This window comes from Elephas maximus, chromosome 5, assembly GCF_024166365.1.
Source record: "Elephas maximus indicus isolate mEleMax1 chromosome 5, mEleMax1 primary haplotype, whole genome shotgun sequence".
Lineage (NCBI taxonomy): Eukaryota > Metazoa > Chordata > Mammalia > Proboscidea > Elephantidae > Elephas > Elephas maximus.
In genome coordinates, this window is record NC_064823.1 from 67,868,691 (window position 1) to 67,883,812 (window position 15,122).

A 15,122-nucleotide genomic window follows, 5' to 3' on the forward strand; every position below is an offset into this window, starting at 1 on the left:
CTGCTTTGTATGTGTGCAACAAATATTTTTTTTTAACTTACAAAATATAAGATGTAAACAGGGCTACTGCATTTTTGGTTGTATGTGTGTTTGTTGTATCATGTTACGCCCAAGTATGACTTTATAATGGTCTTTATTCAGAGATTACGTATGGTTTAAGGAGATGTATACAGGAGCCAAGTTGACAAGGGGTGGACTGTGCTGGTTAAGATTGTGTGTCTACTGGGCTGGGCCATGATTTTCAGGGTTTTGCATGTTGTATAATGTGATCACTTCCCTATTGAGATTTGATACTTGATCAACCTCATGATGGGATGTGCTGTGAGTAGCCAATCAGTTGAAGGGCAGTTTCCTTGGATGTGTGGCCTGCATTGAGCATGGGCAGACATTCAGGCAGGGCTTGATGGCTTTTACTAGTTCTGGACCCTGCACCTGGCTCCTGTTCATCTGACCTCCAGTTCTTGGGACTTGAGCTAGCAGCTAACCTGCAGTCTTGCCTGCTGATCTGGGGATTCTTCAGTCTTCACAGCCTGTTAGCAATAGCCCTGCTCTCCCACCTGCCAACCTTAGGTTCACCAGCCCCTGCGGCTATGTGAATCAGGAGAAGCCTCTTTCCTGACCTATGGACTTGGGATGTTACAGTCTCTATAACCATGTGAGCTATTTCCTTGATATATTTATTCATTCATTCATTCATACACTTTAATGATTTTGCTTCTCTAGAGGAGCCCAGCCTAAGACACAAATTTAACCATCATAGTGACATTTTTATTTTTGCAACAGATTGCCCTATGCAATGCATCCTTTGATTTCTTGACTGCTGCACCCATGGGTGTTGATTGTGGATCCAAGTAAATGAAATCCTTGACAACTTCAGTATTTTCTCCATTTATCATGATATTGCTCACTGCTCCAACTGTGAGGATTTTTGTTTTCCTTATGTTGAGACGGAATCCATACTGAAGGCATAATTTTTGATCTTCATCAATAAGTGCTTCAAGTCCTCTTTGCTTTCCACAAACAAAGTTGTGTCATCTGCATATCATGGGTTGATAATGAGTCTTCCTCCAATCCTGATGCTGCTGTGTTCTTCTTCATAGAGTCCAGCTTCTCAGATTTTCTCAGTATACAGATTGAATAAGTATGGTGAAGAGACACAACTCTGATGCACAACTTTCCTAATTTTAAACCCCTTGTTCTGTTCGAATGACTGTCTCATGGTCTATGTATACGTTACACATGGACACAATTAACTGTTCTGGAATTCCCATTCTTCACAGTGGTATCCATAATTTGTTATGATCCACAGAGTCGAGTGCCTTTGCTTAGCCAATAGAACACAGGTGAACATCTTTCTGGTATTCTCTGATTTCATCCAAGATCCATCTGACATCAGCAATGATAACCCTTGTTCCATGTCGTCTTCTGAATCCAGCTTGAAATTTTGGCAGTTCCCTGTTGATGTACTGCTACAACCACTTCTGAATAATCTTCAGCAAAATTTTACTTGTGTGTGATATTAATGATAATAGTTGATAATTTCCACATTCTGTTGGATCACCTTTCTTGGACTGGGCACAAATATGGATCTCTTCCAGTCAGTTGGCCATGTAGCTATCTTCCAAACTGCTTGGTATAGACAAGTGAGCACGTCCAGCCTTGCATCTGTTTGTTGGAACATCTCAATTGGTATTCCATCAATTCCTGGAGATTTGTTTTTTGCCGATTCCTACAGTGCAACTTGGACTTCTTCCCTCAGTACCATTGGTTCTTGAACATATGCTACCTCCTGAAGTGGTTGAATTCAGCCAATTCTTTGTGTATTCCTTCCATCTTCTTTTGATGCTTCCTGCATCACTCAATATTTTGCCCATACAATCCTTCAGTGTTGCAACTCGTGGCTTGGATTTTTTCTTCAGTTCTTTCAGCTTGTGAAATGCCAAGTGTGTTCTTCTCTTTTGATTTTCTAACTCCAGGTTCTTTGCACATTTCATTATATTTTTCTAAGTCTTCTCAAGCCACCCTTTGAAATCTTCTCTTCATTTCTTTTACTGCATCATTTCTTCCATTTGCTTTAGCTACTCGACACTCAAGAGCAAGTTTCAGACTCTCTTCTGACATCCATTTTGGTCTTTTCTTTCTCTCCTGTGTTTTTAATGACCTTTAGCTTTCTTCATGAATGATGTCCTTGATGTCATCCTAAAACTCCTTTAGTCTTCAGTCATTAGAGTTCAATGCATCAAATTTATTCTTGAGATGATCTCTAAACTCAGGTCAGATATTGACTATGCAAAGGCATTCGACTGTGTGGATCATACCAAATTATGGATAACATTGCAAAGAATGGGAATTCCAGAGCACTTAATTGTGCTCATGAGGAATTTCTACATAGATCAAGAGGCAGTTGTTCAGACACAGCAAGGGGATATTGCATGGTTTAAAGTCAGGAAAGATGTGCATCAGGGTTATATCCTTTCACCATACCTATTCAATCTGTATGCAGAGGAAATAATTGGAGAAGCTGGACTACATGAAGAAGAATGGGGCATCAGATTGGAGGAAGACTCATTAACAACCTGCATTATGCAGGTGACACAACCTTCCTTGCTGAAAATGAAGAGGACTTGAAGCACTTGCTGATGAAGATTAAAGACCACAGCCTTCAGTATGGATTACACAACAACATAAAACAAAAATCCTCACAAGTGGACCAATACTCAACATCGTAATAAACAGAGAAAAGGTTGAAGTTGTCAAGAATTTCATTTTGCTTAGATTCACAATCAACACCCATGGAAGCAGCAGTCAAAACAAAAGACACATTCCATTGGGTAAATCTGCTGCAAAGGACCTATTTAAAGTGTTGAAAAGCATGGATGTCGCCTTGAAGACTAAGGTGTGCCTGACTCAATCCATGGCATTTTCAATCGCATCATATGCATGTAAAAGCTGGACAATGAATGAGGGAGACTGATGAAGAATTGTTGCCTTTCATTGCAGTGTTGGCAAAGAATACTGAATATACCACAGACTGCCAAAAGAACGAACAAACCTGTCTTGGAAGAAGTACAACAAGAAAGCTCCTCAGAAGCCAGGATGGCGAGATTGAATCTTACATACTTTGGACATGTTGTCAGGAGGGATCAGTCCCTAGAGAAGGACATTGTCATGGATTGAATTATGAACCCCCAAAAATGTGTATCGTCTTGGTTAGGCCATGATTCCCAGTATTCTGTGGTGGTCCTCCATTTTGTGATTGTAATTTTATGTTAAAAGGATTAGGGTGGGATCACAACACCCTTACCAGGTCACATCCCTGATCCAAAGTAAAGGGGGTTACTCTTAAGATATAAAAGGAAAGAGAAGCAAGCAGGGCGTTGGGGACCTCATACCACCAAGAAAGCAACACCAGGAGCAGAGTGTCTCCTTTGCCTGAGAAGCTCCTTGACCATGGGACAAAGACCTTCTTCCACAGCCAACAGATAGAGCAAGACTTCCCCTGGAGCTGACACCTCGTATTTGGACTTTTAGCCTACTTTACGTGAGGAATAAATTTCTCTTTGTTAAAGCTATCCACTTGTGGTATTTCTGTTATAGCAGTCCTAGATGACTAAGAGAGACACCATGCTTGGTAAAGTACAAGGTCAGCGGAAAAGAAAAAGACCCTCAACGAAATGGGTTGACACAGTGGCTACAACAATGGGCTCAAGCATAACAACGATTGTGAGCATGGCGCAGGACTGGGTGGTGTTTTGTTCTGTTGTACATAGGGTAGCTATGAGTTGGAACAGCCTCAACAGCACCTAACAACAACAATAACATACTCAAGATCCTATTTTGGCTCTTGTGGATTTGTCTTAATTTTCTTCGGCTTCAACTTGAACTTGCATATGAGCAATTGATGGTCTATTCTGCAGTAGGCCCCTGGCCTTGTTCTGGTTAAGGATATTGAGCTTCTCCATCATCTGTTTCTGCAGATGTAGCCTGTTTGATTCTTGTGTATTCCATCCAGTGAGGTCCACATGTATAAAAAAAAAAAAATAGTCGCCATTTATGTTATTGAATAATGGTATTTGCAATGAATAAGTCGTTCATCTTGTAAAATTCTATAATGTGATCTCCGGCATTGTTTCTGTTGCCAAGACTATATTTTCCAACTACTGGTCTTTCTTTGCTTCTAACTTTTGCATTCCAATCACCAGTAATTATCAACGCATCTTGATTGCATGTTTGATCGATTTCAGACTGCAGAAGTTGGTAAAAAAATTTCAATTTCTTCATCTTTGGCATTAGTGGTTGGTGCATAAATTTGAATAATAATCACGTTAACTGGTGCTCCTTATAAGCATATGGATATTATCCATTCACTCACAGCACTGTACTTCAGGGTAAATCTGTGTGTGTGTGTGTGTGTGTGTGTGTGTGTGTGTGTGTGTGTGTGTGATTTAGGTGAAAGTTTACAGAGCAAGTTAGGTTTTCATTCAAAAATTTATACACAAATTGTTTCATGGCACTGGCTATAATCCTGCATTGTATCAGCCCTCTCCTCCTTTTCCTTTCCAACCTGGGTTTACCATGTCCATTCTTCCAGTTTTCCTGTCCACTCCCACCTTCTTGTTCCTGAGGAAGTGTAGCCCATTTGATCTCATATATTTGATTGATCTAAGAAGCACATTCCTCAAGAGTATTATTGTTTGTCTTATAGGCCTGCCAAATTTTTGGTCAAAAGATGAACTTCAGGAGTGGCTTCAAGTCTGAGATCGAAGGTGTCCAGGGGTCACAGTCTCAAGGGTTCCTCCAGTCTCTGTCAGACCAGTAAGTCTGGTCTTCTTGTGAATTTGATAATTTGTTCTACATTTTTCTCCCACTCTATCTGGGACCCTTTATTATAATCCCAGTCAGAGCAGTCATTAGTGGTAGCCAGGCACCATCTTGTTCTGGTCTCAGGGTTGTGTAGGCTGTGATTCATGTGGTCTATTAGTCCTTTGTACTAATTGCTCCCTTAGGCCTTTAGTATTTTTCCCTCTCCTTTGCTCCAGACTAAAAAAGACCGATAGTTATATCTTAGATGGCCACTCACAAGCTTTTAAGACCCCAGACACTACTCACCAAAGTAGAATGTGGAATCTTATCTTTAAGAACTACATTGTGTCAATTGATATAGATGTCTCCCAAGTCTATGGTCCTTTGCCTCTGAGCCTGGGAACTTCATCCCATGAAGTGTTTAGTTCAGGATAGATCTTGAAATGTTCTTTTTGATGGTGAATGCAACGCCTTTCCTCTTCAATTTATCATTCCTAGCATAGTAGACCATATGATTATCCAATTCAAAATGGCCAATACCAGTCCATTTGCGCTCACTAATGCCTAGGATATCAATTTCTATGTAGTCCATTTCATTTTTGATGACTTCCGATTTTTCCTAGATCCATACTTCACACATTCCATGTTCTGATTATTAATGGATGTTTGCAGCTGTTTCTTCGCATTTTGAGTCACACCACATCAGCAAATGAAGGTCCTAAAAGCTTGACTCCATCCACGTCATTAAGATTGACTCTACTTTGAGGGGGCAGCTCTCCCCAGTCATTTTTGGAGTGCTTTCCAACCTGAGGGTATCATTTTCCAGTACTATATCAATGTTCTGCTGCTTTTCATAAGGTTTTCACTGGCCAGTTTTTTCATAAGTAGGCTACCAGTTCGTTCTTTGTAGTCTGCCTTAGTTTTGAAGCTCCACTAAAATCTGTCCACCATGAATGATCCTGCTGGTGTTTGAAATACCAATGGCATAGCTTCCTAACATCACAGCAACACACAAGCCACCACAGTATGACAAACTGACAGATGAGTGGTGGCACAATAAAATGATAAATAACAGAATAATCTGACAACACTGGACCATCTTTTCCCCATGACAATAAGGCCACTAGAGTAGCATAGCAGCTGCCACCTTTACATGGAACATATATCTTCCAGTTCCTCTACTCCTAAGTACTCGCTTTTGTCTTCCCAACATAAAGGCCCAGGCTCAGCTGCCAGCCATCATTGCCCTTGTGTGTTCTGTTTTCTTACACCCATAAAAAAAAAAAAAAAAATTTGTTGTTGTTGTTGAACTTCTTTATTAATTCCTGTTGCCTGCCTGCCCCCCAGGGTCAATAGTGACTGTGATGTGAGTCCAGAAACAGGGAAAACAGGTAAATGTGAAGTGACTGAGGAGTTCGTCAGAGATGTGGTCATAGGAATAAAGAGGGGCAACTGCAAGAGATATCTGTCGTTCTCTTTTTTGCCAAATTTCAACCATTAACATACAACATGTGAAGAGATGTGTTAACAAGACAGAAAAAAAATGACTTTATAAAAATTTTGACCTCATTCTCTCTGAAAAGCAACTACAATGTCTTCAAAAAGTTATTTCTGCTTATTCTTTTATAAAATCTTGTACAGTAATGAATGCAGTTCATTAAATATTGAGTTCTATAGGAAAACATGCATAACTCAGTCTCTCCACCCATAACTCATAACTACCATTTGATTAAAAAAAAAATTTTTTTTTTTTATTACACTATAGTAAATTGTTTATTTTTCAGCATGAGACATGCTTCTGTCAATTGGATGAGGTTCATTACCAAGGGGTCAAAAACAGGTCCTTGGGGAGGTGAAAAAATCTTATTATTTTTATGTTAAAACACATAAATACATATAATAATAAATATATATACAGTGTATTAATGGTATTACAATTTCACAGCAGGGAGGGCCATTAGGAAAAGGGTGTTCAAAACACTCCTTGGAGGGGCAAAAATGGAAAATAGAAAAAGTTGAAAAACTCTAGCCTTGAGAGGATAGGAATTTGTGCAAATCATTCGCTTTGGCTCCTTTCCTGTTGCCAGCCAGTTAATGCCAACACAGGCCCTAAACAATCCTAAACTGGCTCTCCTAACAATTGCTAGAGTCCAGGCCTCAGCTGCAGTATCACCAGTTCTGATGTGTACAATCAAATCACACAAAATCTCTATAACTAACCCAATACTCTTTCACAACTGAAATATTCACGAGAAATAACCCTCCCTCAAAACCAAGAAGAAAACATGACCACAGGGACAAATCTCCAGAATAGGATTGCTTCGTTACACAAGCAGTAGTTCTTAGTCTCAGACATCTTGCTCTGGGAACTCAACACTACAGCCAAAAAAACATCAGACAGATTTGGAGGAGGGCGGCTTTTGGCTAATAACAGCAAAATGACCTCACCCATGAGAAGGCCCGAGTATAAACTTCTGTCTTGGTGAACAAGACACATCCTGCAAGTCAAATGAACAGAAATATGAAGAATTCCAGCTGCACCTCACTTGGACAGGAGATCCAAAAATCAGGCAGTTTGATAAGTTGGACCCTGTGTCTGCCCCAAGGTGAGGTCAGAATGAGAGAGCAGCTATGGAGCTCAATGTTGCTCGTGCACAGCTGGCCCAGATTCCCTCAAACTCAATGAGCATTCTGTCTGAAAAAAGACAACTACATGGGACTCCAGGGATTTATGTAAGCAGCTGCTGTATTTGCAAAGCTTGACTAAAAAGATGTGTTTCATCCTCCTGCCCGAAAGTCATCATCCCTTCCAAAGTATATTAACAGTTCATGCGAAAAAGAGGAGGCATTCTATATCCCATCACAGAAGGCTGCGTGCCAGAATCTCCAGCAGTATTTGGACTCCTTACTGGTAGCGTTAACCATCATCATCATTATCACCGTTATTACTGTGATTTATTGAACCCAGGTAAACCATGCGTTAAGCTAAGCACTTTGTAAGCATCACCTCTTTTCCTCACAATTACCCTATTATCATCCTCATTTGACAGATGAGGACATCAAGACATAGAGCGATTAAGTAGCTTACCCAAGGTCACACAGCTGGAAAGCAAAAGACATGGGAATTGAATTCAGGTCAGCCTGACTGTTCAATTCTCTTGCTGTTCTTCCCCCAGACAGAACAAGGATTTGGAACAGACCCTCAATCCTCAGTGGGCTTGGATGGTATATCTGGTTCACCAAGTAGTAGAATTTATGTCTAGTAGTGCTCAATGACATCAGTAAACAGGGAAGTCCCATCAGGCCCTTTTGATGTCCTTTGATAATCTGATACATCTAGTAGGGAGGTAGGCACAAAGGATTGGAGAAACAAGAAAACTACGGGCACCGAACTTCAAATGTTCTTCAATTTAGAATTTACCAATTCCTAATCAAAGCACTGGATGCATATAGGTTCTTTTGGGATCTTTTAATGGTGATTGAAACTTCTCAAAGGACAAAAAAGAACAAGATTTCTTGCTATTGTGATGAAGGGTTTCAGGAATACAAAAAAGCAGACAGAACTCTTCACTGTTAAACGAAAATCTACTCACGCACAGGTGCAAAATAGCCTCATGAACTGGGCCACTTGAGAGCAGCTATGGATTTTGGTAAAACTAGGAATGATTTTAAGCAATTCCAGAAGAAAAAATGTGCATTGAGATCTCCTGTTTCTTTCCTCAGGCCTCTGCAGCTTTACTTCTTTGACTCTCACTTTGTAACTCAGCCCTCCACCTCAAAGTTACAGTCAATCATTATTTTCTAGACGTCCTCAGAGATTTCTCATGTGTCTGTCCCCATATTCCAAGTGCCATATGATGTCTGCCATTTCATGACCTTTTGCCCTGGCTCCTTTGCGGATATGCACACCTGGGAAGCTATATGAGGTGCCCTGTTCTGAGGCCCACAATTGGGTCACCTCTCAACAGAGGGTTGCTTCCTCCCACTGAGCTCTACCATGTTTGCCAGGCACCACCATCTCCACTGGGAACCACTGCTACCACCAGACACCACCAGGCACTGTGCCTCTGTTTCACCTTGTCACTGCTGGTCATCTCCCTGAGAGCCTCCACTGTGCACTCTTGCCCTGGCTAAAGCCACTGAAAGGCCAACACAGCTGTGTGCTTGAAGTCATCCATACGCTGAAGCCTGCTGTGCTTTCCGTCACACTGAATCACATGGGTATAAAGTAGGCCAGTTTATGATCCGGTGTTTGCAACAGATTTAATTGAAATGTCTCATTCCATTTAAACTCTAGAATACAGTTGGATTTGGTCAAATCTGAGGGAAATAAACCGTTCCGCTACTCCAACGGCTACATGACTGAGTTAATTTTGTCTGCCAGACTTCCTGTTCCCTTAGAATGAGTGTTTCCCAAGAAGTCCTTGGCTCATCCTGAAGGACCTATCCCACTCATCCGTTGGACATGTCCGTATTTATGTAGTAGTTCATAAAGCCAGGCTCAAAAGAGATCAGCGGGTAATTACAAACAGGAGTTACATTGTTTGAAAGTTTGCTAATATCAACATCTGGTTGAAGAATAAAAGATCGTTTGATAGCAGCTCACAAAATTATTTTAATAAATTTGGCTTTGTTCTTATTCCATCACCTAACCATTGAGGGATGTTGTAAGAAACAGCCATAAAAAATTGATATTGCAAGGATGCTGTAGGGGGTGCTTCACATAGTGTCTTATTTGCTTTTTATGAAATCCAAATTTACATTATGGGACATTATAAAATCACCATAATCATATTCTCTTCTTCCTTTTGGCCAAGCAGAAGTTTAGAGTTAAATGTGCAACCCACATCTCACAACTGTAGAGAACCATATGATTGGTATTGCTCTAAGCTAATCTAACTCCAAGTTTCTGTTGTCCCAGTTCTCTTAAAAAAAATTTTTTATCTTCTGTAGAGCTGTGTCTCATTTTTATCCTACTTTCCTCTCTCTTGCCCCCTTGTTCCTTTTATTCCCCCTCCCTTTTTTTAACTTTATGTCCTTTCTATCTTCTCTTCTTTCTTCCTGATTTTTTTTTTCAACAGGCTGTCCTATCCTTCCATTCCTGATTAAAATCTATTTTCTGGTTTACTTACCAGTGAATGATTCCTTCCCTCTGTGGGAAGATTATACTTTCTCACCTTGTTGAACTCAGGTGTGGCCATGTGACAATGAAATTCAGTAATAAAATGTGGACAGAAGGGATGTGCATTACACCCAGGCAGAAGCTTTTAAGAACCAAGCTCAGTTTGCTACATCTCTTTTTCTTCTCTAAAGGAATATCTCAGTCAGCCAAGATCCCAGAGTAAAGACAGCATGGAGCAGAATTGCAGGAGACCTGCAGTGAACATGTAGCATGAATGAAAAATAAACCTTTGTTATCGTAAGATTCTGGTATTTGGGGGCTGTTTGTTACTGAAGCATAACTTAGCCTATCCTGATTGATATAACATTGTATCTTCTTTCCGTACCTACTCTTTCTAACCCTCAACAGGAAATTTTCCAGAGCTTCCTTTTACCTAATTAATAAAGGCCAAACTGCTGAGCATCCAAAGTTCACCTAGTCCTAACCTACCTTTCCCCTTTTATTTCCATTTCTATTGCTTTGAAAGTTATTACTAGAAAAATACCAGTTCACTATATTAGCCATGCTATGTTTAGCAAAAATATTTTGCACATTTTGCTATTCTCCTATTTGTAATTGTTTCCTGTGTGTCAAGCTTCTGCTTAGGATCTGATCTAGAGTATGGCTAAGCTTGCCCACAGCTTTCATCAGAAGGGCTGAACTGAGGAAGATGTCTAGAATAAAATTCTGCAAGAATCAGTTGTTAGAAATTGACCCAGAAAGTGACCAGATGTTAAGATACAGCTGAGCCATCATAACCAACCTGAGATGGTTCAGTGCCAGGATATGATGGTAGAGGTGGGAATGGGGGAGATTGCACAGGCTGATATTAGTAACTAAGCCAGAACTGAGAACTGAATGTGGATTCCAAAAGTGAGACCCACAGAGTCAGGACTAAATATCAAGGTCTAAAAGATACAATGGGTAAGCAAGGAGGAGGGTCCTACAGGCCAGGTCCTCGACAAGATAATTATAGGCACCCTGTTTTCACTGCAGCTTTCCTTTATCCATACCCACGTTCTACCTGAGGCTCTCCCCTACCCAAGGAAATTGTTCCTCCTTCTGACAATGAGTGTATGTCTTAGCTCTTAAACTCCTAACAGGCAGGGACTAAGAGATTTCTGTCATATTCCCCACAGGCTTGTGCTATGCAGAACAAGAGCCTCACTACATTCTTGATGATGGACTAATGAGTTCTCCAGTCCCTCACCTGAACCAAAACCAAAAAAAAAAACCACCACCATTGAGTCAATTCCGACTCATGGTGACCCCATGCGTTACGGAGTAGAACAGCTCCATAGGAAGCAGATGATCAGATCTTTCTTCTGCAGAGCTGCTGGTGGGTTCAAACTGCCAACATTTCAGTTAGTTGTTGTCATTGTTAGTTTCCATTGAGTAAATTCCAAATCATGGCAATCCCATATATGCAGAGTAGAACTGTGCTCCATGGGCTTTTTAAGGATGTGACCTTTCGGAAGCAGACCACCATGCCTTACTTCCAAGGCAACTCTGGGTTGGTTTGAACCACCAACCTTTCAGTTGGTAGTCCAGTGCTCAATCATTTTTGCCACCCAGGGACTCCTTTTAGGTTACTAGTCAAGTGCAAACCATCTGTGCTACTCAGGAAACTTTCACCTGAACCAGGGGTCTGTCACCTCATGGAGTGCCTGAGTGGGGGACTCTCTCACAATTGGTATTGCTCTAAGCTAATCCTGAAGTCTAGATGGACTTCAGGAGCTTGCCCACAGCTTTCTTCAGATTCTCAAAGGGAATCCTAACACTAAAGGGTTAAAAATTACGTGCTTCAGCTCAGTTGCTGACATTTGTTGGACCCTTCTGACAGTGTTGATGTTACTTAGGTCAGTTCATGTACAGTAATGTAATAATCACTTTATCTTTCAGAGTTTTCCTATCACGTTTAGATGTTGTATAAGCTTTCTAAATCTGATCTACAAAGCCAGCTATTTGGTGGATATTGGTGTAGGTTTAATGTTCTCAGCTTTATGTGCTGTAAACTATTTTAGAAATGCCAGCTTCAGAAACGGTAAGAGTTTGGATATCTGCCAATGAGCATTCTCAAAATAAAGCCTTATTTAAAAACACTGTTAATTCAAGGTCCTTTGAAACAAATCATGTTTCTCTTGTATTTAGTTATAAGCAATACAATCATCTTTTTAATCATTCTAGATTAATAAGACCTAGGGGAAGACATCCCATAAAACTCAGAGTCAAAATTCCCAAGCTTTACCTCTTACAAATGAACTCTGTAGGTACATATTTACATTAAAGGGATGAATCAAATTTGCTTTAGCCAAATTATGTTTTAAGGTAGCACATATTTATATAATTAATTTTATTTTGATCATTTCATAGAAACATAAAATATCACTGTATTAGAAAAAATATTTTAGTCTCTCCAGTCTTTCTTCCACAGCCCTCTAGATAAAACTTTCTCTGCGCTGATATAATTACCTGAAATCAATCTTATAAAGCTATCTCAAATAGATGAGAATGATTATTAGGATAAGAAGTCATTATTTTGGGTCCTTGAGGAAATGTCCCTTAACCAACAGAGCCAAAATTTTTCAAAACATTTTTCCCACATACCCTGCAATTGCCCCCCACTCCCGTGCCTTTCAGGGCCTGTTGAGGAAATGGTGACTGTGTCTTCCACAGTTCTAAGACCCAGATATGCACAGGGGCAAGGGAGAAGCAAAGTCAAACACAGCCCACGCCTTTTATCCTTTCTCTGAGAAGACTGCTCACACCCTAGACCTTGACTAAGGAAAAATACCCCATTGTCTGAAGCAAAAGGATGTCACGTCCTTTCATCCTGTCCTTGGAAAGGCGGATTGGAGCAAGTAATTCTGATTCTAGAGATGTGAGGTGGTTCCCAGCTGCGCCGCCGACTTTTCAGATCCTAGGCAAGTTGCCCAGTTTCCTCTGCACCCAAATTTCCCCACCTGCAAAACAAAGAGAATTCTTGTTACCCTTCTCTCTGGGTGTTGTGAAAATAAATAGGCTGATGTTTCTAATGTGCTTCGAGAGAATTGTCTAAGCGCATATTTGCCTGGAAATATAGATGTGGTTTTTGTTTGTTTTTGCTTTAAGTCTTTTATTTGGCTTTTGTCCTGATTTGGCCATAAATTTAGAAAATCTATGACAACCGTTCCCCTAATGTTAATGGAGCATTTACAGCATACAAAGCGTTGTGCTAGAAAAAAAATACAGAGGGGGACCGGGCACATTCCCTACCCTTAAAGGGCTCATGGCATGCTTCTTACAGTCTAGGGGTCGAGTAACACAAGCTTGGCAATGAGCCAGGGTACTTGGATTTGAGTCCCACCCTACCACGTGTGAGCCCCAAGACCCTGGATAAATTTCTCAGCCTTGCCAAGCTTTGGTTTCCTCATGTGCCAATCGTAACAGCTAATATTTTTGTTTTCTGTGTGATTTACATGTATCAGCTTATTTAAAACTCAGAACATTTTAAAGCTCAGAGCTACTATCTGAGAGAGATGCTGTTATTGTCCCCATATTTGTATCCCCGTCTTATAGATAAGGACTCTGTGTAAGGTCATCTGGTTAGAAAGTGGTGAAGCCAGGATGCAAAGCCGAGCTGCCTGGCCCCAAAGCCTGCTAGACCTAACCACTACACATACTACCTCTCAGACAGGTACACAGTAGATCTTCCCTCATGTAGGCTTGTGAGGATCAATGGAAACAATGCATAAAAAGGTGTTGTCACAGTGTCTGATACATAGTAAGTGTGTGGTAAATGTAAAAGTAGCAGTAGAAGAGACTAAGTATATCTATAAGTAACCAGAATGCCGAGACGAAAATAAATGCATACCTCCAGTCTATTTCACAGGAAAACTCCTTAAAGAGCAACCATTATACGTCAGGTTATAGTAGGGAGCTGTTTGGGGAAGAGCAAAACCCGAACTGCACAGTTTCTAAATTAGTGCAGAAGTGATTTATAATATAAAGCGGTGATGCTTCATATACGTGCAGATTTCCAAAGCTCATTCAAAGAAAAGTTAAAGTATCTGAAGTAACCTGCTATTGTTAAAATCTGGACTGTATCCATGGGAACAATTTCTGACTGAAAACCATAAAAAAGCATCTGCTGTAATCATTCTCCCCTTCTTTACTCTGCCCCGCCCCCAATTTCATTTAGGAAGAAACAGCAGCTTGGAGTTTCTTTTCAGAGTCTTAAAATAAAATTCCCCCAAAAGGGATCCTGCTTGTACAAGCTTTTAGAGTTGTTGGAAAAGGAAGGGAAAAAAAAAAAAAAATGCATGAAGAGCCAAATGCTTATATTCTGGCCAAGTTATGAGCCTCTGAGGGGAAGACAGTTAACCCCATCGGCCCTAGCAGAATTAGCTCTTTCTCTTTTGGTTCGCACAGCCTGGAAAGCACAGAGCGTCCTCGTCCTCAGAGAGAGAGGCCAGCCTGCTGGGGGAATGCAGAAATCTGCAGCAAAAACAATGACAGTCTGAAATCCTCCCTGGTGCCAAGCTCCCAATTCTCGTCTGTCACTTCAGCCCCTAGGTAGCTGACAGAACAGCAAAATTTCAACTCCAACAGATTTGAAAGTGCTTCTGGGCAAAGCAGCAGAGCTAGAGCTAAAGAGAGCAGGGATTTAGAGTTTCCCTTGGGTAGTTGTCAAACTTGTATTTCCTGGCTGTGGGCACAGAAGGCAACCAACCTCAATTTTCTACTAAGGCTTTGGGTCCAGCCACCTAACTGAAGGTAAATTTTAATATATTTACTGCATTGTCTAATTGCATTGTTAAACTGATTTGAATGACGTGATAAAGCTGTCTAATATTTTTGCCTAAATAATGCAGAATCGTTTTTTTTTAGAACAACGCATATGCACAATCTGCTGAAAACCTACTGAACTGGGAGCTTTTAATATTTGTGTTTGTGTTTCCTTTTCTCCTCCATGATTAAAACAGCAAGCACTAATACATGACGATGGCGTCAGTATAGATCAAGGATACAAATGCAGAAATGATGTTAGCCAGGATAGCATTCAGCTCATGGGGGAGCCTGAATCCTAAAATATATTTCATAGCAATATTTTATTCAATATATGAAATAAGGAAAATGGGATTATTCTCTTCTTTCAGATCAGAGTCCTCTGTAAGTT

General features: G+C 40.5%; 1 protein-coding gene across 2 annotated transcripts in view; it reads left to right on the forward strand.

The window, feature by feature from the left end:
- The first annotated feature begins 14,303 nt into the window (after positions 1 to 14,303).
- The window catches only part of SPARCL1 (SPARC like 1), a 64,397-nt gene continuing 63,578 nt past the window's right edge, over positions 14,304 to 15,122 (forward strand). The window contains exon 1 of one of the 2 annotated variants that reach the window (XM_049885761.1): positions 14,304 to 14,719. The gene's annotated coding sequence lies outside the window, so the exon portion shown is untranslated. The remainder of the gene's footprint in view (positions 14,720 to 15,122) is intronic. The other variant, XM_049885760.1, reaches the window with a different exon arrangement.